This window comes from Strix aluco, chromosome 4, assembly GCF_031877795.1.
Source record: "Strix aluco isolate bStrAlu1 chromosome 4, bStrAlu1.hap1, whole genome shotgun sequence".
NCBI lineage: Eukaryota > Metazoa > Chordata > Aves > Strigiformes > Strigidae > Strix > Strix aluco.
Window position 1 is genome coordinate 19,083,136 of NC_133934.1, and position 25,452 is coordinate 19,108,587.

Here is a 25,452-nt window from a genome sequence, read left to right on the forward strand (position 1 = left end):
TTTTTCTTCTTTTTCTCAAATGATAAAGCATGGCCAAATGTTCATGATATTTCAAGGCTTAATGTGATCCCAAGATTGGAACTTTGACCCATCTTGTTTTACAGGCATTACAGAAACAATAAACCTAATATAATGCAAACAATCGGACTATAACAGTGAAAGCAGTCTTATTTGTCGTTAATAAACAGCACCAGGGAAGCTATTAAAATGGAGAAATCTGTCAGTCTACATCCTCCTTTCATGCAATAGGTCCAGGCTACCTTCTGCTGAGTTGTCCACTCTTGGGAGCAGAGGCCCTTCTACTCCACCACTGAATGTGCTAACCCACCTGCAGAAAGCCACCCAGCGAGAAGTGGTCCCAACCATAACCAGTGTTTTGTTTTCTGCTTTCACACAATCAGAGAGACCTGGATCCCTTCTGAAAAATGAAAGGGTCAGAGATTATGAATTTGATGAGCTTTAGGGGTCAGTTCTACCTGCATAGCAGGAGAATTACAGAACTTTTAAAGAAAAAAAATTAACCTGAGAACATCCAGTTGAATTAATGTCATTGATTACTGACTTCAAAGACTACCTTCTTAAAAAAAGTAAGACTTTTCCTGTTGTTTCTCATCATAGTTCTCTAAGTTAGGGGTATCACACACAGACTTTGTGAATCTCCAAGTCTTAGCTCTGAGAAGTAAAGCACAAAGGATAAGAAACTATGTGGAAAGGAAAAGGAAGTGATGTATGAAATGTTTCCCTTAATACACCATGCAACAGATTCAAACAACAGTGTCACTTACAGAGGTGAATACTTCTGGAAGTGGTTCAATCATAAAAATTCCATGCCTCAAAGCATTTGAAAATGAAATCAATCTTGAACAAGGAGATAACAAAATTCAGTTATATATAGGGTATTTCTTTGTATTCTGATTCCTTCCTAAATTCACAGTCAAGTGTAATTTCTCTCTCTCACTTTGTATTTTGTTCAATTATTTCAGAATAAGTATTTCTGTGACACATCCTTATGGGGAGCCTGTATTGACACTACAAGCAAATTTTAAAAGCTGTTCAAAGAAAAGGAATTTTTCATCAATGCTACCCTCAGGATACAAAAGAAAACATCATCCATTACATGAAGCACTGAAACCAGAGGCTGATGGCTTGCAATATCCAAGCATTGCTCTGGCTTGTTGTCTTTCCCTAATTCCTGCTTTCATTTTTGACATTGCAAGGCATTCTGGTGGTGATTTAGTAATATATTTAAATTTGCACAAACTTTCTTGATTCTCCAGTAGGTTGCATGGGAAAAAAAAAGTGTTAGCGTTGTTAGGAAGCTATCCCCTATAAACAGTGCATCTTCCACTGGCCGTAAATTCCTCTCCCCAAAGATCTGAAGCAGAACCTTCATTGTTTGCTGGAAATTTGGGTGCTATCACCCTATGGGCTTGCTGAATCGTTAATTATGGGAAAGCATAACCATGTCAGTACTAAACTCTAATTCAGAGCACTCCTTTAGCAATAAACATGCACGCAAAAATACAGCTTTAGGCTGATCTGTCCCTCCACAAAGTAAGGGGAGTATATGCTACCGCGTAAGGCCGTGGCAGGTGTGGATGCATGGCATGGCATGGTGCTCCTCAAAGGATGGAGTGAGGAGTTCATGGCTGTGGACCTGATCCTGCCAGCTCCTTCCCCCTAGTAATTAGCTGTGCAAGCATAAAAAGAAGTAGAAGTTTTTCTCTCCTAAGTAAACAGACAAGAAAAACCTGTGTTGAAGTGCCATGGGAGATACATCTTATCTCTAGAAGCACAGACCCTAAGTGAATTCTGAACTGGACTGAGTAGATCTGCAAAAATTAGCAGAGTCAACAAGAACAATCCCATTCTAGAGTCCTTACATTTTTCCACAAGCAATCCCAAGTAATTACTGGCTACTCTAACCATTGTAAATAGAATGATTTATGTATAGAATGCATAATAATGCATATATTTAATATATAAAAAAGACACCTCAAAGATGACAGCGTATTATGTACTAAGTAAATTTTGGTTCTGACTGCTGGACGCTTGTAGAATACCTACAATTTTCCCCTACTTCTTGGAAGAAGACAAAAATACTCAGAAATATTATTTATAAAGCTTAGATATGGGAAATTGAGTTTTAATAATTTCGAAGTTGACTAAAAGCAGAAAAGATCTGCCATTTCAAAACAATATTCCACCTAATTTAACACATCACAAATAGCAAATGCTTGAGAGTAACATGTAGGATGCTATGAATTGAACAATTAAGGAACAAACTGTTTTGAAATCCTAAAAATAGCTAAATAATAATTCTATGATTAGTGTATTAGGGTATAAATTTCCCTATAATTTTATATGATTACACAGTTCTTTCAAAATTATCTGGTATTATCGTATTTCTTTTATATACATTGGTAAACCAGTTAATTTCAGTAAACTCTTAAGTTTTTAACTATAACCTGTCACAGTAATTAGCACAGTAAAATGAGGCGTTTATTTATCTTTTAATCGCTTTAGTTTTCATAAAGAATTTTTATTTTACTTGTTCTTTTATTTTTATTTTAATGCTTACAAGAAGTTTTCTCTGCAGTTTATAAACTCTTCCTCTTTTCAATTTCTTCTGACTTTTGTACATGGAAGTAGAGAAATATGAACGCGTACCTGATCCCAAATACATTGAAGTGTTTTATGTCTTTCCACTATATTTTGTTTTTAACTTCTGCTTGTAAACAGTATAGGTCTTTTCAGGCTTTTCTCAAAGAGAAATCTCTTCTACTTATAATTTTAATTTATCTTCTGTGCAGATATTCTGGATTTGCTGCTATCTAATGCAGAATGGGGCTGATCAAAATTGAACAGTTTTCAAGGCAAGGATGTGTTATTATTCATTAATTGACTTGAATTATACTGCTTTCCTAAGTAATCTGCCCAGTGTTGTAACTAATTTACAGGGGGGAAGAAAAGTCTTAACTGGCTAGCAATAATAGTTCATTAGACTCTATTTGATATTTTCCCCCAACATAGCTAAAAAGGGAAAGTGCTGATGAGTTAGAAATAGAAACAAAATTTGGAAGTATTAATTAGCTGCCCTTCTTTCTGTACTCTCTTTTTCCAGAGGGAAATGTCAGTCAGCCAGAAGAGAAAGAAATTGTCAAATAAACACAGAAAAGGCACCTACATACAGGTCAGATGAACTGCTAATCTTCAGCTTCTTGTTCATGTCAGATCTGAGATTATTAGGAAAGTTATATTGTGGATAATGAACTTAATTCTCCTATCAGCCAGTAAGAAATCTGTTCACAGGCAATAATCTACAGTTTTCTACACTGAAAAGTTTCTATCTTAGATCTGCAAAAAAAAAATATGTCCACTAGAAAGCATTTCAAGAACCAGGAGAAGCAATTAATTTACACATATCCTTTCAAAAATTATTCTCAGGGTAAAAGAATTCATATTTTTTTAATGCAACACCTCCTGCATAGGCTGCTACAGCTAATCACAGAACATCATGTAATTTTCATAAAATGTTTAGCAAAATGAGATTAATGTATGGAATCACTTTGTTCGTCTCGTCAGTGCTGCAGCTACTGAAAAGCACAATATTGCACTAGGAGATTACTTATCCAACCCAAACTGCAGGGAAACTTTCACCAGTTAGAAGAGCTAGGTAGAGTGCAATTGACCAAAACTAAATTTATCAGGTTTCATATATCATCTTTAATATTTACACTAAGTGCCCTAGATCTTTAATGACTATAAGTGAATATAGGCTGAGAAGGAACAAATTCAATACCTGTACAGGCAAGATACAATTCATTGGTAATCAAGGGAGAAAACACGATATGTAAGCTTCTGAAAGTTTGGTCTCAGAAGTAAAGAACACTAAAATAATATTGCAGCTATAGCTGTTTTCCTCATTTTAGTAGTCTGGTTCTAGGCTATGGTATGGGATTTTTATTACTTTTTTTCCTCTTCATATTCACCTTCAGACTCTCACTTGCTCCTAAGAAGCTTTTGTTCTTGCTTTGATCTAAATCAAAGGACTGCTGCCATTACTGATCTGAAAACAAGAGTTGAAAAGAATCCCACAAGACAACTATTACCAACTCCCCCATGACATAACAGCTACAGGTGGTTTCATTTTTCTATAAAATTAACTGATATAGCATGTTATACAATTATGCTTAAAATAGCTGGTATGCAAGTGGATTGTAAGTTAAACAGCATGGCCATGGGAGTAATATTAGCCTTTTAATTTATTAAGCTTTAGCAAAGCATTACAGAGAGGCTATCTCTTTCCTAAACAAGGTTAAATTACATTTAGTAATAGTAAGTAATCAAATTCTGGTTTGTTTTACTGCAAAGCCCACTGGCTTGTTTGACAAATTGAATTATCTCTAAATTATGCGACTATATCTTCAGCCTAGAGACATGTTTTTCTTTTTATATTAAATCATACTCGATCTTGCAGCAGCAGGAATTGCCACTACCAAATTTGTAAGCATAAATGTATGTCTACGCAGGAGAACTGCAGTATAATGGAACTACTAGGAGCCGGTTAAACCCAATACTTTATTATCTATAATACAGTTTTGTTATCAGAAAGCTCAGACTGGGTTAAGCTAACCAGCAGAGAATCATCAGTAAAAGTAAACTTTCCCAAAAAAAACTTGCTGTAGATTGGCTCTAAAATTAAATGATTATTGTTTCTCTGGATGTTGAACTACTTGATCAGGAGTGCAAAACGTACTTTTAAAAAAGCTCAAGCCCAAGGCGTGCCTCACCTGTACATCTTCAATTCTCACCCCTTTTGAAGTATTATGTGAGTAAATCTTTGATCTACCTTCCTCTGACTAACATTACATATAAGATGTGCTTTTCCTGCTTTTAACAACACATAATTTTTTTTCTGGCATGACCCTCCTCTTCTTCAGTCTTTTCACATTTGGAAAGAACACAGTGTCTGACCTGCTGATTTTCTTCTTCCACTACTATTTTTGCAACTATACATTGAAGCAAGAGGACACCATTATCAATCATTTTATATATGCAAACAAGAAACTACTGGGAGGCCTACAGATCCAGCTGGTAGAAATGATGGGACAGAGCAGCAGTATTCACAGCTCCATACTCAATCATTTTCTGTTAGCCAAATTATGAATATATCCACTTACGCTCACCTATACATCTAGGAAGTTATGTTTTTATGGATTATGCAGTTAGATGACCTCAGATGAATTCCTAAAGAAAGGGACAAATGCTTTCTGCTGTGATGAATGAGAAAACAAATGAACCATGTATGCTAGTAATAAAAACTAACACTCTAGTAATGAATAGGAATATTCACCATCCCAACCTTCAAACCAACCATCTATCAATTTAAAATCCTCAGCCTATCCTGTGCAACACCTCTATTTCAAAACTGGTGTGTCTGGCTCCCTGTGGTTCAACAAATGGTTAGCAACTAAAGAAAAAAATGTGTTATGAAACATGATCATAAGAACATTGTTACTATGCAACTCTTTTCTTGTGATGCACCTGTCTTTCTCTGATATGAAATAAACCACGTATCATAAATGTTCTATTTCTCTCCTTGGCTTTTATAAAGGTGAAGCACTATATTCTTCCATAGCAACAGGAAAGTATTATAAATGAAGTCTGAAGTGGCTGACGTATTTCTACATTTGATGTACTTGTTAAAAGATGAGTGTATCTGTCCTACAAAGATGAGCTACAATAAATTAACCCATATTACATGGCTGCAGCACATTCAAGAAACATAAAAAAAACCCCGTAATCATGATCGTGTGTGTATATAATAAGACTCAGATGTATATAATAAGACTCAGACTATATATAACATATGCACAGATTTGACTACAGATCTGCAACATGTGGTTACCATTCAGAATTATGCAATATTCTGAATTAGTCCATAGCATCTGTTTATATATTATTGCTTCATTTATTAACAGCTTCTGAAGCGTGTCATTGTTTATTTTTTTATTTATTACTGACAAAAAAGATGCCTCATCAGATGAGGCCACACCTGGATTACTGTGCCCAGTTCCCAATACAAAGGAGACGGACATACCATACAGAGTCCAGCAAAGGGCCAACAAAGATGTCTAAGGGACTGGAGCATTCTTCCTATGAGGAAAGACTAAGAGCTGGGACTGTTCAGGCTGGAGAAGGCCCAAGGGGGATCTCATCAATGTATATCAATAACTGAAGGGAGAGTGCTTAGAGAACGGAGCCAGGGTCTTCTCAGTGCTGCCCAGAGGCAGGACCAGACACAATGGGCACAAACTGAAACACAGGAGATTCCCTCTCAACATCAGGAAACACTTTTTTACTGTGAAGGTGACCAAACACTGGCACAGGTTGCCCAGAGAGGCTGTGAAGTCTGCCTACCCGGATATATTCAAAATCCACAATAGACACATCCCTAGCCCAACATAGGAACCTACAATGATATTTGAAGATCTATGTAACACAATGAAAAATTTTCTGCTCCAGCAATTTTGCTGTTCAATCACTCTGGAAAGCAGCAGCAGTATGAAACCAAACCCTGAAGGGAGCAATGAACTTATAATGCCTTATCACTGAAGTAAGTAAAAGCAAGGCTATGGCTCTTCCCTGAGGAAGCATTATAATATGTCCAAATAACTGTAGCATCATGAGGTTCTTGTAGATACTGAAATGAGGGAAGCAACAAAATACAGAAGCACACTATCTTGAACCTTCAACAAAACTTCAGACGCCACTTTTGATTGTGTTACGCTACTGCAGGGATCAAATCTTTTCTTCTTTAGTAGCTTTGCAGGGTTTACCACAGCCTCTATAATCCATGCTTACAGCTTAGATATGCAAATATTTCATTATGCACAGCAGGTTTTTGGGTCATGAGAAGTTCATTTTCACATGCTTCTTGACATGCATAGAGCCATACCAAAAATCCCTGAGACACCAGCATGTCTTCCTCCTGTTAAACCAACATGATTTGGATCTGGCTGGATTTTTAAGATGTTTTAAAGCCATTTTCAGACATTTTTAAGACTATTTTTGCTGCCATTAATACTTCAGGAATCATTTCTCCCCAATAATCATCTGTTCAGCAGGCTATGAATTTTAATTTCTCCAATCTTCTCAGAAGCAATTTCCCTAGCTTTCCAGTCATGCCAGTCTTTTCTGAACTCACTCTAATTAGGAAAAAACAGTTACACAGAAAAAATTTAGTAACTAGTTTTCAGGTAGAGTTCAATTAATCATGAGCAAGATTGTATGATGAGGCAGCCAGTCATAGTCTTAGCATTTCATTAATATCCTCATAAAAATAATACTAAATATTTACTAAATTTTGACTTGTGGATTACTCAAAAGCAAATAAATTTCAGCACTCCTCTCCCCCCAACATTAGATGCGCATGTATGCCTTTAATTTTCAGGAACTTTTATTTCAGTTCAGGTGTCCCAAGAGTGTGCCAAGAATTCAGCCCATTCCCTCACTGCAACTGATGCTTGTTTTGGTAATGTTTATTTTCAAAGTTATTCTTAGAAATCTTTCTTTGCTAATAGTGATAGTAACACATGCTGTCTTTACATAAAGTAATTCTGTGGTACACTGGAGAATAATTAGGCTATTCCAAGGCTGCCTGAACAGGTCTGACAGTTTGTCGCTCTGTCCCTAGAAGGTTGTCTCTTCTGCACTTGCTTTGGTGCTTGTCTGATACTGTGTGAGCTTTCACAGATTGTTGTCAGATAAAAAAATCATTTATAATTTGTCAAAAACAAACAAAAAAAAACACCAAAAAAAACCCCCCACCACCAACCGAAAAGAAAGCAGAGGCATTGTCCTCAACATACTTTTGGAGACAGTGGCTCTAGTCCCAGACTAGCAATCCTGTGCAGGCTCAGGAACAAAGCCAGATCCTAATGCTGAAAGAGCAAGCAAGCAAGGAAACAAATTCCGGGTGGATTTCAACTGACATAGCCAGCACAAAGCTATTGCAAGACAAAGTCAAAACTTGCTGTCATACCAGATGAATGAGAAGAAAAGCAGTAGCCATGCAGCAGCAGCTTTCCTTACTGTGTGGGATTCAACCAGATATACAGCCCACAGACATACAGTCCACATGCAGCAGCAGCAAGACACAGTTCAGTCCAATTTTGTATTTTTAATGGGTTTGATGATTAATCCTAATTTACATTTCTTAACGTAAGTATACAGGACATGTTTATAAAACTAGTACCTCTGAAAGGTATTCCTTAAATTTTCTGATTTGGATCCTAGCTATAGGAAGAAGTTAAGTTTATATTATACAGCATTCAGCCACCTGGTAAATTCTCTTGGTGAATTCAAGTCTAGCACATTTTTTCTTCCTAATGAATGACACTGTCTAGCATACCAAAAGAGAGACATACAGTATCTGCTCTGAGTCTCAAGCAAACAGAATACAGTGGCTGTCTTGCTCCTTCCCTGTCAGAAGGTTGTTTTCTTTCACTTTTAGTTGTTTGGGGGGGAAAGGGAATGCAACTGCAGTAAAGGTTAAGCAATACTTGCTGCCTTATTTGTTGAACTGAGGCTCCCATTTAGCAAAATGAGAGAATATTTGATCCCCAAAGCAGTTTCTCAGTGGTATTAATGAGTTAAGAACCATAAAGCTTTTTAGTGTAGATGGAGAAAAAGCAAAAATAGTTAAATGATTTGAACAAATACAAGAATTTCTCCTCATCACAAACCCCAGTACATACTAGATTATTTGGTAAGACATTCTCTATGGATCACTAAGTTTTAAAAAAATGTATCTATCAAGATTTTTATTAAAAACTTAATTTTTAAAAAATAAATAATTCAAGATATTGTCTTTTTTCCAAGGTACTACCTTACACAGGATGTCTCTCTGAAGGAGGTTAGGAATTAAAGGATGGGCTGACACAAAAGTAAAGTGATTTTATACTCTCCAGGAACACATATCAGCAAAAGGCAAGTTTCAAAAAAGCAAGACACAAAACAGAAGGAATAGTTCCAACAACCTCAGCTTCTCTGCAACTGCTGATCTCCAGTGAAAACAAAATTAATAAACTCTAGGTGTGGAGGAGTGGTGTTAGCTCACTTTTGCATTTCCACGGTTTCTGGTGGTTAAATCAGTATTTTGCAGAGCATGTCCTGTGCTGACAAGCAGTAAGGGTGAATAAAAGTTCTCAGACCACATTTGACAGGAGGGGCAATTTTAGCCCACTTGTGGGAAGAGTAAAAGGGTCATGGACACCATGAGAGTACCAGACCCAGATACCAGACCCCAGCTGCAGCCCTATCCACAGTCTTAACAATCGGTTCAATGATCTGTGCAATACAGCTTTCCTGAAGGAAAAGAAGAAAAAGCAGGTACCACCACGCACTAGAGGGGATAACTGTCTAATGTTTTGAGGATATCTACAGCATTTTGAAATACATGAAGGGCTGTTTTGCAAAGAATAAAGAGATTGAAACTAGACACATAGTCCCAGGCATACCTGCACATTGGTCTATGAAGCAATTGTTGGCCAGTGACCCTAGTGACTTGGTACAGTGTACTCTTTTTAGTTCAAAAGTGACTCACACTGAGTGAGAGTTTAGCTTTCACTTTATCATTATTTTCATTTTGCGTCCTGAGTTATCAACTGCCCAGCAGTAAAATAAATGTTGAAAATCATTTTTCAGACAGAATCATGACCCGATGTACAAAAGGACACAAAACCAGCCATAAGAGAACGATTAATACTAAGAAATGCTTTTTAAGTTTGTGGGTTTTTTGTTTTTGTTTTTTAAGGAGACTTTGTCTGAGGAATTTCTTGGTTCAAATTTGGAGTTTCTTTGTTGTTTATCCTTTTCTCACCCTATACAATTCAAATAACATTTCTGTGCAAGTGTTTGAATGTTAACATGTAGAGAAGTCAATTTTTAAACAGACACTGCTCCTATACATAAATATAGCATGAAATATATTTCAGAAAACTCAGATACTGCATATACCAACATACCTCAATCCCTATCCTATATAGTTCACTGGTAAAGTTGGTGTTAAAAGATACAGGATTTTTTTATTTTTAAGACTTCGTGAAAACCATCCTTTTCCCCTGGGGCAAAATTACTAATACCCTTAAATCATAACACTGTAATCTACTATTAGAATTTAGAAGTTTAAAGTTGGAAAACATCATCTTTAGGATGATGAATGAGGGAAAGATTGTGTAGGTTTTGTTTTTAAGGAAAGCAACAAAAAGAAACATGTTAACAGACTGCTAAGTCCATTAGACTCAAGACATATTAAAAACCCAAACTATTAATGAATCATAAATTTTTACTCCCTTTAGACAGGGATGAACTAATCTGTGTGGACCCTTTACATTTCTTTCTCTACTCCTGTACTTCAACCAAACCCTTCTAAGATATTTATAAGCAATCCTTTATTTCAGCAGTGGAAGTACATATTAAAGATTCAGACTGATAGCAGTTAATATATAATCTGGCATCTAAAGCTTACTTTTAGAGACTCAGGAAGAGCACGTATAAAAAAATGCATCCACCTATGCTAACGTCCTTTTTTTAAAACTTGTAAAATAAACGGATTGGATCACAATACCATAGCAAACAAATAGGAGACAAACCTGTTGGGAAAGCTAGAAAAAACTTCTCTCAAGGTGAACACTTAGAAAATTCGTGGAAGAAAACATCAAGTCCTTAATATGGTACTTGTGATTCAAGGATGCACATGTCAGAGTGCCTCCCCCCAGCCAGGAGTTTAGCTGCCTGTGCTCGAGGTCAGCTCCCTGGGGAGCAAGAGCTCCTTGAGGAGCTGCAGCTGGCCATGAAGCTGTTCAAGAAAGAGCTGGAAGAAATGACACACTTTCTCTCGGGAGCTGCATCTACATGGAGGCTGTTGCTCTTGCTCCCTTCCAAGGTTACATTGCAGTCATACCCATTAAGTAAAAAAAAAATACATCTTCTACATCAGCAAAGTTTGCATACGGACTACTGATAAATTTAATAGCAGAGCCAAGGGAAAGATTTTCCATTTCACAATAACTTTTAACATACAAGTAAATATGCCATGTATGTTTGAGAAGAGAGATCTAAGCCTTATTAACCAACAACTGTGCTTGTAAGATGAACACAAAATACTTATGCATCAATGGCCATCTGTTTGTACACACTATAACAAACAGAAGTTAATACATTTTTCAGTTTTGGAATGATAGCCCATTGCAGAATAAATAACAAAGAAGATTTACACTGTTATTGCACTGAAATATCTGAGGAACTTAGGTCCATAAAATATTATGCCACTTTCATCTGTCTGCCATCTTTTATCTGTTGTTTTCATTTTCCTTGAGAACTAAGAGCAGGCTTTCTCACACAGCTGTAATCGTTCTAGCTGTGCCTCCAGCACTCTACAAAAGAGTGACTATCTACATCTGTTAAATCTCTTTAGGTTTTTTTCCCCCCAAGTTGCAAAGCAATTTATAATGAATAGCAAGTACAAATCTGCTTCTAAATTTAATGGAAGAGATAACTTCATTGCGCTTTCTGGCCAGCTGTTTCTTCCTTCCACTACTACTGTATATTTATCTGTTAGAACATCATGATCCCCCCAATTAAAGCCTTTTTCTATGAACAGATAAAAACATTTTGTTTTCCAATTCTGTACATTTGTGAACACATCAGACTCCCCAGATACCACTGCTGACAAATCAACAGTTCTGCTTGTGCTTTGTTTAATTCTGTGGTTCACTTCGGATGCTTAGCAAAAAAACCCAAACAGTTATGCTTTACAAAACTGTAGTGAAGGAAAGGAAAAGAGAAACAACAGAAGTGAGGTAGAAAAACAGATTCAAGTAGTTCAGCTGTAAAAGTATCTGGAGCATTAGCGCAAACCAAGGAAAACCCTTCAACTTTATAATATTTGGTGATCCTACCTTTATTTTTAAAATGATTGGTGGTGCTCACCCTTCTGGAATTACTAGGTATCACTGAAGGATACCTCTCCCTTTCCATTAGTCACTGCTCCTCTGTCAGTAGCTGCAGTTGATTAAAATCTTAAAAAGAAAATTAAAATAGAAAGTCCTTACTTCTAAGTTAACTAAGTTTCTGCTCCAGACAATTAGCCCACCAAGCCCCCAAATCTAGTATTTAATTAGTCTAATTAAACTCTGGGTGTATATATGTGACCATGTATATAGTCAGCTATGAGTCGACAATGTTTATTAGCAGTGCAGATGCAGGGGCAGAGAAATTCGAGATCCACCTTTATAAGGAGAGTTATCTCTATTCCCTACATCCTTCCCACAGTAATGTGCTACCATTTTTCTTCTGAATAAACTCTGATTCCAGAAGGCACCATTTGCTAGTGAGGACAACTATTGACCCTCCTATAACATTAAGCCATTTTTTTTTTCTTAAGGTACCTCTGCAACAAAGAAGAATCAATCTGCCTAAAAAGGCAGACAAAAATCGGTTACTTTCTTAGCTACATTTTATCTGTCACTGCTTTGATTTGTATCCATAGCTTTGTACAGAGGACACAGCAGTACAGAGCCTGAAAAAATCTTACTTCAAATGGAAACATTCCTATGTGAGATAGAAGAAAGTAAGCCTTTCTCTTGGCTTGGAAGCTGGAACATCTTTAATGAAGTTACAAAATTCTAAGAATTCTTTATCTTAGTCTAGTTTATTTCAAATTAATAAAGCAAAGTAAGCTAACTAAAGTGTGGTTTTACATCTTATTCTGTACATGTTAATCTCCACTGAGGTATATGCAGTGCAGTTGTGTCATAGTATTACGCTATTTCCATTTCGTATATTCTTCTAGATAAGTACTACAACTGCAAATTAGTTTTGACCAGTACTGACACCTGCTAATAAGGAAAGCTACTTTTGTATGTAGCAGGCTGTTGTGTGGAATACTAGTCCTGAGAATGGTATTTCTGCTAATAATCACTAAGATAACTGATAGGAAAAAGAAACTTTTTTGCCCCTCTTTTATGTGTGCATACAGAATATCATAATGAGGTTATATCCAACAGACCCTTTAAGACTGTCATTTCAAGTGTTAAATACAAATTAGGAAATACTAGCTTCAGGTTTGCAATAGTATTGCTAATATATAGGGAGAGTGAACCAGGCACAGTAATAAACAACTGAAGACAGGTAGTTAGAAAATGCAAAAAATAAAGGTGAAAAGAAAAAAATGAGCTCACAGGAAAGAAATGGGAAAATATAGCAGCAGTTGGAGTGATTATCTGGCTTCTGGCATGACTTGGGTATTGCAAACTTCTGTTTAAATAGCATAAATAGAATATAAAAGTTATATTATTTCTCATTCAGTATAACAATTAAGTATACCCACTCAGTAAAGGCAATAAACAATGTTATAATGAATGAGCCAAGAGCAATGCACAAGTGAGGAAGACAGCATTAACTGATAGAACACTCACAGAGAGAAAATGTTTGTAATACTCCTGAATGTAAAGAATGGCACCAAGTGATGTGTGGGGTCAAAGTCATTCATATTGGAATAACTGAAATCCAGGCTCACATTCCAGTTACTACTCATAAAAATGAGCCAGTCCAATAGTGCTATACACCTGTCGAGTATTTTGAAATAGGTACTTTCTACTAATCTATTCAATCTCCTCTCACCAAGGTCGTTTTTTTCTGTTTTCCAAGTGAATATGAAATATAACCCAAAATACATTAAGAAAATATATGAAGAAAAGGATATATATAAAATCTCTTCTGGTTATACATTGCACTTTCTACTTACAATTTTTGAATCTTTGTAGATTTAAAATACAAAAGTAACAGATTTCTATTGATCCTGAAAAGGACATCTATCCAAAAGATTTTAATGTCTTGTTAAGATTTGCTAAAGTAGCACAAATTAGACTGTTATTATAGATCAAGAACACTAACAGGTACCATGACTCAATCTCATGCACTGAAACTTGCTTATGCTATCTCTGCCTCAAAGTAAAAGCTGAAATGTAACTTATTAAAATGCACTGACAGTAAATCAGGTAGATATAGCATACTGACGGCTACCCCTTTCCAGTGATTTCCTCAATTTAAAGTGCTAAATTGAATCATCTAAAGAAAGAAAAATCACAGTTACTTCAAAAAGTAAAAAAAAATATAAAAAAATACTGTGTGATATTGCTGTGTCTTAATAGTAGAACTGCTAGTTATACTAATGCTGATTAATATGTACTCTACGTAATCCTCGTCCCTCCTGATTTACTATCATACTTGATAAATTGAATTATTGAGAATTTTAACACTACAAGAACCTAAAGATTCACATATTGTTTTAGAGTATTTAATATTCATCACTCCACAAGAATAACTCTGCTTCAGGACATCATCTTTAGCAAGGATAGCACTGAAGCAGCATGTCCTCAAGATGTACTGAAGACAGTGAAACTTGAACATATACATAAAGTTACCAGAAGGGATTACATTTGTATTCACTGCTTGCATAAGCAATGTGTGGCACTGATGTTACAGGTGGCAGAATTAAAGGGCATTGTTAAATGTTTTGGAAGAGAGTTTAATTCCTCTGAAGGTCGAAAGCGGGTTGACTTGCTTCAGAAAGAAAATCAACAACAAACCTCACCAGCTGTGACATTACCCTGATAGATATTTTCTGCATGTTTTAAGAATTTTATTGAAAATTTTAAAGAGAAAAAAGAAGTGGGAAAAAAGCCATATCCATTGGCATAAGTGACATAACAGACAGACAGGAGCAGAACCTGAGCTGAGCTACATCTATTAGGAGATACTGCTAATGAAAAGAAAAAAGCTGAACACCCTGATAGGAATTCTGTTATTTACAAATACTATTCTGTTTAGATATATTAATAATAATAATGTCACATCAGTATTGAAAAAAAGAATAGTTGAAAAATAAAAATGACACAGCCTTCTTGCACACAGGATAATTCCTTTATTTGATGAATTTTATGCTTTACGTTGCTGTAAAACTATTTTTAAGTGCTACATCTTTCTGACCTTTGTAGCTTTTTTGACATGGCCATAATCAGCAGTACACTAGGGATGATGTAAGTATGCAAATATCTATGCACTTAAAGTAGTATTTTCTACTTACAGAGATTCCACGTACAATAGAAATCTACAGTAAGTTCTTGTTCAAATGCTGCATGGTCCAGAAGTGAGAGCTGGAGCTCTTGTGCTATCTTCAGAAAACTAAAACGCACCTTTGCCAAAATACCATCAAGGTGGTGGTTAACTGTTTCAGGGTTTGGTTTTTTAGTTATCCTCCTTTTCTCAAGACAATATTCAATTGTGAGGCTTACTTTGTTAGTATTTGAAAAATTATTTCAGATCCTATTATGATAGCCACTGAAATATGAGTTATTGCTATTTTGTCATCCCTATCACTACCTGCTAATGTTTACATCCAACATAATTTTTACTTTGAATTTTGCTTGTTGAGCTTTTTTTCATCTCCGCTCATATTTTTGTCATCTTACTGCTGCACACAGAAATTAAAGAAGAGGGTGAAAGGTATGCTGCTTTTAATTTAAATGATTTTGTTCCATATATTTAATCATATTAAATAGATTGTCAAATTAGTGATTAAAGCAAGTAGAGAAAAATCTGTACAATAAAGAGATTTTTCTGGTTTTATAGTACTCATACACAATAGAAAATAAATTTGTTTTACTTGTTATGTATCTGTTGAGGACAAAATTAAAACTAAATTTGTTCTATACAATTAAGGAAAAATATAACAAATGAATATTTAGTATTTCTTAAAACCCTAATTGCTTAAAATATTGAACAACACAATAATTATTCTACAAATTAACATGAAACTGTAATCAAACTATCACTTCATTATGTTATATTTATCATAGTTATGACATGATGAATGAAGGCTTCTTACACTTACCTAAGTTTTGAGTTCTCTTACATGTGTTTCAGATTATCCTTATCCAGTTCATTTGAGTAATCTTAAATAGAAAATGTGTAGCAAGCACTAAAGAACAGCAAAAACAGGACTTCACACTATTGGCAAGTAGCCTTTTTTCCAGGTTACAGAATCAGGCCACACTTCCTTATTCTTTTTGATCCCACAAGCCTGGCCTTACTGCTACCACTGCACCACTACCTCTTCTACTACAGATCAACCTTATAAAGGAGATTAGTGTTTTGAATCCCAAATGGATGGACTACCTCTCAGAAATCCTAAATCAGACATTTATTCAGATACATCTTTATGCCTATCAGAGGGCTGAGAAAACTCCCTCTACTTGTATATTGATAGATTTACTCTACTTCAGAAATTAATGGAAGGGAGGGTGGAACACAGGCAGAAAAACAGTTTTCTCTCTATGCTCTTGTGGTTTAAACTCCACCGGTAGCCAATCACCACACGGCCAGACATTTACTTACCACCCTCCTCCCCCTCCCCCCCCGCCCCCGCCCCGTGAAATGGGGGAGGGACAAAAAAAAAAAAAAAAAAAAGAAATTCGTAGGTTGAATAAAAAAAAATTTAGTAATAGTAACAAGACAACAGTAACAATAGTAAGTCCAAACAGGTAATATACAGTAGTATATAACTTTGGGTTCCATCTGTCATGACAGTCTTTATGGCTGGAGGAATGAAGTGAAGTCAGCTCAGCCGGTGGAGCAGAAGGCTTTGGATGTGGCAGGAGGATGTTGAGGGGCACCAATTGCAGTAACAGGGTTACTTGACAGTTCGATTCATTGGCTATTCTCACCTAAAATCAAATCTTGAGGCACACATTGGACTTACCCACCAAGTTCATCCAGGTCCTTGGGCAAAAGTAATCCCACACATGGGTTTACCTTTACCCAATGCAGGAATAACCCAGACGGTCTTCCCCAGCATATTTTTAATGTGCACTATGGGGGCTTCATCCCCATCTACAGTATGTAGGAGGTTTGACTGAGCAGGGCCAGCTTGCTTGGCAGATCCTCTGGTATTGACTAACCAGGTGGCTTTTGCTAAATGCACGTCCTAGTGTTTGAAAGCTTCACCATCCATTGCTCTCAGTGTAGTTTTTAGCAACCCACTGTACTGCTCAATTTTCCCAGAGGCTGATGCATGGTAGGGAATGTGATATATCCACTCAATACCATGTTCTTTGGCCCAAGCGTCTATGGGGTTGTTTCAGAAATGTGTCCCATTATCTGACTCAATCCTTTCTGGTGTATCATGTCACCATAAGACTTTCTTCTCAAGGCCTAAAATGGTGTTCTGGGCAGTGACATGGGGCATGCCATAAGTTTCCAACCATCTGGTGGCTGCTTCCACCATTGTAAGCACATAGTGTTTGCCATGCCGAGTTTGTGGGAGCGTGATATAGTCAATCTGCCAGGTCTCTCCATATTTATATTTTAACTATCGTCCTCCATACCAAATGGGTTTTAACCATTTGGCTTGATTGTAGCACATGTCTCACATTCATGGATTACCTGTGCAACAACATCCATGGTTAAGTCCACCCCTCGGTCACGAGCCCATCTATATGTTCCATCTCTTCCCTGATGGCCTGAGAAGTCATGGGCCCAGTGAGCCATAAATTGTTCACCCTTATGTTGTCAGTCCAGATCTACTTGAGCCACCTTAATCTTAGCAGCTTGATCCACCTCTTGGTTGTTCTGATGTTCTTCAGCGGCCTGGCTCTTGGGTACATGAGTGTCTACATGGCGTACTTTTGCAATCAGAGCAGCAATACCTTGCCATAATTCAGCAGCCCAGACGGGTTTGCCTCTGCGCTGCCAGTTGCTCCATTTCCACTTCTGTAACCACCCCCACAGCACATTTGCCACCATCCATGAGTCAGTACAGAGGTAGAGCACTGGCCACTTTTCTCGCTCAGCAATATTCAAGGCCAGCTGGATGGCTTTCACCTCTGCGAAATGACTCAATTCACCTTCTCCTTCAGCAGCTTCAGCGACCCATCGTGTGGGGCTCCACACAGCTGCTTTCCACCTTCGATGTTTCTCCACAATGCGACAGGACCCGTTGGTAAACAGGGCATATCGCTTCTTATTATCTGGTAGTTTATTATATGGTGGGGCCTCTTCAGCACACATTACCTCCTCCTCTGGCGCCATTCCAAAATCTTTGCCTTCTGGCCAATTTGTAATCACTTCCAGTATTCTGGATCGGCTGGGGCTCCCTATTTGAGCCCGTTGTGTGATTAATGCAACCCATTTACTCCACGTGGCATCGGCTGCATGGCGTGTAGAGGGGACACTCCCTTTGAACATCCAGCCCAGCACTGGCAGTCGGGGAGCCAGGAGGAGCTGTGCTTCAGTCCCAATCACCTCTGAAGCAGCTCAGACTCCTTCGTATGCTGCCAGTATCTCCTTTTCAGTTGGAGTATAGCGGTCCTCGGATCCTCTGTATCCCTGACTCCAAAACCCCAGGGGTCGACTCTGAGTCTCCCCTGGTGCTCTCTGCCAGAGACTCCAGGTAGGGCCATTCTTCCCAGCTGCAGCGTAGAGCACATTTTTAACATCTTGTCCTGTCCGAACTGGCCCGAGGGCTACTGCAGGAACTATTTCCTGTTTAATTTGTTCAAAAGCTTTTGTTCCTCTGGGCCCCATATGAAATCATTCTCTTCCAGGTCACTTGATAGAGAGGGCTTAAAATCTGACTGTAATTTGGAATGTGCAGTCAGCAGAAACCAACACCACCTAAGAAAGCTTGCGTTTCGTTTCTGTTAGTTGGTGGGGACATAGCTGTTATTAATCATCTCCATTGGAATCTGACGACGTCCACCTTGCCATTTTACTCCTAAAAACTGAATCTCTTGTGCAGGTCCCTTGACCTTACTGTGCTTTATGGCAAAACCAGCTCTCAGAAGGATTTGGATTATTTTCTCTCCTTTCTCAAAAACTTCTTCTGCTGTATTACCCCATACAATGATGTCATCAATGTACTGTAAGTGTTCTGGGGCTTCACCCTGTTCCAGTGCAGTCTGGATCAGTCCATGGCAAATGGTGGGGCTGTGTTTCCACCCCTGGGGCAGTCGGTTCCAGGTGTATTGGACACCCCTCCAGGTAAAAGCAAACTGTGGCCTGCATTCTGCTGCCAGGGGGATGGAGAAAAATGTGTTAGCAATATCAATCGTGGCGTACCACTTGGCTGCCTTCCACTCTAGTTCATACTGAAGATCTAGCTTGTCTGACACGGCAGCACTCAGCAGTGGCGTGACTTCATTCAGGCCACGATAGTCTACTGTCAATCTCCACTCTCCATTAGACTTTCACACTGGCCATATGGGGCTGTTAAAGGGGGAGCGCATCTTGCTGGTGGCTCCCTGACTCTCTAGCTGACGAATCAGTTTATGGATAGGGATTACAGAGTCTCGATTGGTGCGATACTGCCATCAGTGCACTGCTGTAGTGGCAACTGGCACCCATTGTTCTTCGATCCTCGGCAATTCCAAACAGAAGGATCCTCTGAGAGACCAGGTAACAGAGAGAGCTGTTTAATTTCTTCTGTTTCCAAGGCAGCTATACCAAAAGCCCACTGATACCCTTTTGGGTCCTTAAAATATCCTCTCCTGAGATAATCTATACCAAGAATATATGGAGTGTCTGGGACAGTCACAACAGGGTGTTTTTCCTACTCTTTTCCACTTAGGCTCACCTTGGCCTCCAATACGGTCAACTGTTGAGATCCACCTGTCACTCCTGAAATACAAATGGATTCTTCCCCTTAAAAATTTGACGGCATTAGGGTGCATTGAACACCAGTGTCCACTAAAGCCTTATACTGCTGGGGGTCAGATGTACCAGGCCATCGAATCCACACTGGCCAATAAACTCGATTGTCCCTGTCCTCTGCCTGGCTGGAGGCAGGGCCCCTCTAATGTTGGTCATAATACCTGCTATCGACAAATGGGTTAGTGTGGTGTGCATGGGTTTCAGTCTCATCTTGATCACTCACTTCTTGTGAATACAAATCAGAAGTTCTCATAGGATCGTGAGCAAAGTCAACCTTTCTGCTCTGTTTGGGCACTTGATTACTGGAAACTGGATCAGCATTTCTCCTAAAAGAACCCCGTTTTGTAGTTGTTCTTCCTTCCAACTCCCATACCCGCTCTTCTAGGAGGTAGGCAGGTTTTCCATCCCATTTCTTCATGTCTTCTCCACAGTCACGCAGGCAATGCCACAGCTTCCCCCATGGTGTATACTGGATCTCTCGAGTAGAGAAACGACTGCTCCTAATAACTGAGATTATAGTCCGTGCAGGTGGGAAGTAGGACATGTCCTCTTTAAATTGCTGGAATTCTTGAGATAATTTCTCCACAGCTGCAATGAGGGAGGAAGAGAGACTTTCTTCATATTTTCATAGTTGGCGAGCCAATTCATCAACTGTTGGTCCCTCTTCGTCTCTCCAGTCCATTACTGCTTAATGCACTGGCATGTGATGATGGTGTGCTCCATACAAACTTCTGCCATATGGTCTGGGTGCACTGGACTTCATCTGGATCTGTAGGTAGCTGTGCATTATCTGGGTCATAGCAAACCATCTTCAGCACGGCTAGCTCCCTCAAGTATTGAATACCTCTCTCCACAGCGGTCCACTTACTTGGATGACATACAAAATCTTCCTTGAAGAACCTCTCCCTGACACTTGACAGGAGTTACCTCCAGAGACAGAGATTTTGTGTCTTCTTTCCAACGGCTTTGTCAATGCCCCCTTCCCTAGACAGGGATCCCAGCTGCCTGGCTTCCCTGCCCTCTAATTCCACACTACTGGCCCAGCTATCCCAGCATCAGAGCAGCCATTTAACAAGTTGCTCACCTGGATGGCAGCTGAAATCTTTTCGCATGTCTCACAACTCATCAGGGATAAGGATCGGGTGACTTATCACTGGCTCTGCCTCCTCCTCCTCCTGTTCTCGTGATGGGCCTTGTTCGTCATCATCCTGTACACTGCAAGGGATTTTCTTGTGTATTTCTTCTTAAGTATGGGAGCAACTGACACCATCATGGGTTGGTTCTCTGGTTCAGCTGCAGCGCCTGTCCTCGGGGTTGTAGTGGCTGCAGTTTCTGTTGTGGACTTTGGAGCGGTTGCACTGTCTGTTACTCTGTTACCAGAACCAGAGCCCTTCTCTTCCTCTCCAGGGTGCTGAACAGTATTTAATAGCACTCAGTAGGTGTGGGCAAAGGCCCAGTATGTTGCAGTGAGCTGTGCTTCTCTGGAATTACCCAGGTGACAACCTACTTTTTCCAAATATTTTACTAGTTCTTCAGGATTCTGCACCTGTGAAGGAGTGAAGTTCCAATACACCAGAGGTTCCCACTGTTCTAGGTACTTGCCCATGCTACTCCGCACCCCCAGCCACTTATGATTCTCCAACCTTGGGGAAGATTTCCACGTGATAGTCTTAAGTAGTTGCTTAACCCTGAACAAAACCTTAACCACATGCAGGAACACACTAGCTCCTAGCAGTACTACGACCATGTTAATGTCAACATTCCAAGGATATTTGAAATTCCTGAATTTCTCAAACACAATTGTAAATAGCCCCAGGACCGATGACTGCATCATGTCATAGATCAGCATTACATAGTACTGCAAAAGCAAAATCTTAACCCAACTCTCATGGACAGTGAGCAACAGCATGGGAAATACATACGGCAAGTGAGATGATAAAATTTTAAGAAGCCAAGCAATAAACGTTATGACTTGATCTGTTGTTGAATCTCAAAGCCCTGGCCCCACACTGGGTGCCAAAAGACTGTCGTGGTTTGAACTCGGTTGGTAGCTGATCACCATGTGGCCAGTCGTTTACTTCCCCGGCTGCCCCCAGTGAAATAGAGAAGGGACAAAAAAAAAAAAAAAAAAATCATAGGTTGAATTAAAAAAAAAATTAGTAATAGTAACAAAACAACAGTAACAGTAGTAAATCAAAACAGGTAATATACAGTAGCTCCTCACCAACCGGCACGCAGCCCGCCCCCAGAAGCAATCCCGACTGCACCAGCAAACCCGCTGCCAACCGACCAGGAAACCGAAACTGGAAACTGAGAGAGCACACATCCCCTTATATACTGAGCATCACATCACAGGATAAGGAATACTCCAATGATTGATCCGGACCCCGCTCCCTAGCTGTGCTCCCTCTCAGCCCAAGGAAAGTTAACCCTATCCTGGATGAAACCAGGACAGCTCTCTTGCCCAAAGAGGAGTCCCAGACAGAGATTTCATCGTGTCCTTGACATCTATTTGTCCTCACAGACCTCAGTTCCCCCTTCTCCTCCCTGTCCATAAGCACCCCTCATCTGCTGCCACCCCAAACGCCCAGACATTTGGGAGACGGTATTGCTCTTCTCCTCCATGAGATTTTTCGCTTTTCCCAGGTCATTCACTGGGAATGGGAATTGCTTTTATTCCTCAGCAGGAATGGTGGGAAATGAGGGGATTCTGGGCATGGGCACTTTCACCTGCCCATCAGTTGACTTTTTGATGGGACACTGATTTCTTACTGGCCCTCCCAGTAGATAAAAAATACTTAAATTTACCAAGCTATTGATGATTGCATTACTTGTTAATATTGATACAGTCTCTGCCTTTGATTCAAGTAAAGTTAGATTCAACTTTACACTAATGAAAGGCCCCTGACTTCCAACCAACAGCATTCTTGCAGAGGTCTGGGCACAGCTGCCGATATATACAAAAGCACATTCAAGAAACAATTGTTTAATCAGCTGGAATTTTGAGTCATTAAGATTCAATCTCCAAACACATTTAGTGTGCATCCTGGAATGTTTTATTAGGCTATTATTTCTTTTCTCTAGTACAGTTATTTAAGCACAGAATGCAGCATGATCAATGTAGTGGGAAAGAAAACCCATTGTAAGGGTTTTGGGGCTTTTTTTCCCACCCCTTCCATGCATTCCAGCAAGCATACTGCCAAACTGTCTAAAATTTCATGAGGCATTTAACTGAACAAATGCAGAACAGAAACTTGATCACAGTGTTGTGGAGAAAAATCCTGCCCTGACTACCCACTGTACAGATACTGAACTGACTTGGAACTGTGCAAAGATTGAAATACTCTTCTCATTTCTCTAGATTATTACTACTATTATAATTACAGTGCACATTCAAACATTATTAATTCGCATACATTAGAGTGCAGTAACTCCAGCTGTTTTAGCAGCAGCATCTCCTTACATATACAAGTGCAGGCTTTCCTGCTGCTGTGTTATATTGATGATTTTCATAAATAATAATACACTTCTAAATAGCTTTCTTTCACTGTCTTATGCAGTAGAAAAAGCAGTTTAAGAAAGATGAATAAATATATTTTTAATAATGTATTAGTTCTATACGTTCCCATTGCATCTTCTGTATTGAAAACAATTACCATTGAATGAAACATCCCTGAGAAAAGCGAATACATTTTACCACGAGAAAAATCACAGGCATTAACAAATTATGTTTGAAAACTTTTTGCAGCAGTTTATCATTAAATTCCTTTGTTACAAAAGAGTTGATTAGTATCTCACAGTAATCTATCATGTATACATTCATAAACCTTTTCTATTCCTGTCTCAGATATATCCTGTCTGTGTGGATTATCCTTGTTGTGCTGAGTTTCATGCTGGGTAATAGAGGCCAAAAAGCAGGATCGCTGTTAATGGAGCTGTTTTGAAAGCAGGTATGGCATGTTTGACACACTGTTCTTTAGAACAATCAAAGTTTTCAAACATGGCTTTTTGCTCAAAGGCTGTTCCAGTGTTCTCCTAAGGAACACCTCATTTAGAGCCTCATGACTCATCCGTTCAATTTCCTCAAAACTGAAGGGGGCACTAAGATATGTTTAGGATGATAAAAATGTCATCAAATGAGACAAGATAGAAAAGACAAACAAGTTATTTTAACTTCAAGTGTAAAAAGCATGAGCAATCCAAATCTGAGAGCATTTGCTTCCTTATTTCATTTTTCTGATCATCTCAAAGGAAAATCTTCAAAGTGGATGAAATCCTGGCCAGAGACATCAATGATAATGCTGCTATTGTTTCAACTAAATTCATGTTTTCACCTGCTCCAGTTAAAGATTGTACCCATCAAGGCTTACTTTAAAAATAAACAAAAATTATTTTTTATGGCACGCTTACATGGGTTGTGTGAATTAGCTTTTGATTATTAATGGAAGTTTGGAATCTAATCCATTTAAATACTATTAATTTGTAATTCAATTTATATTTCCAGATATGGACAAAACTGAAATAAGTGATAACCACAGTACCATCTAAATTAATACCTTCCAGCATGGCATTAATGATTTAAATGACAATGCAGACATCCATCAGCTGTCTCCTGAATGATCTTTCAGCTGTTACAGTGTGGATTGCTTGTTAATATTCTATTTAAAGAATACAAACGGTACTATTATTAATCAACTACATTATTTATTAGTCCTATTTCCTAACTAAACTTTATTTTCACCCTGCAATTTTGCTGTGTGTGCTGTGGTATGCATCTTACTTTCAGATTTTCATGTTAGATAAGAATAGTTTCCTCCTGGTGTACTGCATAATTTATGTGCTTTGCAAAAACAGTGATAAACAGAAATTATCTGACTGACCAGAGAACATCTATAAAAGGTGTGGTGATATCTTAATACCAAGACATACAAGATTTATGAAACACAGACAGAATTGGTAGAGAGAACTGTCAGCTTTGTAAAGAAGAGGAAACTATCTTTTTCCCCACTGGAACAGGAGAAAAACACATGCACATATCTCTGTTCCGGGCTATAATTTGGTTCAGCAATCAACTCAATTACAAGGTTTTCTGATAGTGCATCTTTGGTTAATATTACACGGGAGTTACGCAATCATTTGAAACAGTAATTCTTATTTAAAGAAAAGATGAAATTTTTCAAAGAAAACATTTCTGAAGTGCTGTCAAGATTCTCTTGAAATCCAGTAGCACTCTCTCAATGTTATCTTAGATGAGACACATTTAATTTTATGCCAGCATTTTGCTGATAAATGGTTGAAAAAGAAAACTTGCTGTTAAAAAGGGCTGCAGGGAGAGTGCCATAGCTTGTCACACAGGTTGGTGTGGTGGGAACCATCCAGAAATTCCATGGAGGAAAAAGCAGTATCCAGAAAGATTATGTGGTTTTCTCCAACTTTGATAAGTCAGGGAAAAAAAAAAAAAAATTTGTTGTATCAGTGATACCAAAAGTTGCAGCTAAATCTGAATGGATTAGTACATTTGCGTTTTATTACCTATATAAAGTAATTTGATTTAAAGGAAGAGCATATCATATCAGGCTAAAACAAGAGTGGAAATGATTTTAAGAAATTGCAAATTATGTGCTAGGTGCTGTCACAACTGACTCAATATTGTGTGAAAAGAAAAAAGACAGCTTT

At 38.3% G+C, this 25,452-nt stretch overlaps 1 protein-coding gene across 9 annotated transcripts in view; it reads right to left on the reverse strand.

Annotated features, from left to right (window-relative positions):
- KCNIP4 (potassium voltage-gated channel interacting protein 4) overlaps positions 1–25,452 on the reverse strand; it is a 441,759-nt gene that overhangs the window by 112,880 nt on the left and 303,427 nt on the right. Inside the window, exon 1 of one of the 9 annotated variants that reach the window (XM_074822255.1) lies at positions 11,967–11,988. The exons of the other annotated variants lie outside the window; for them this stretch is intronic. The gene's annotated coding sequence lies outside the window, so the exon portion shown is untranslated. Of the gene's footprint in view, positions 1–11,966; positions 11,989–25,452 lie in introns of those variants that run through there. 9 annotated transcript variants of the gene reach the window in all.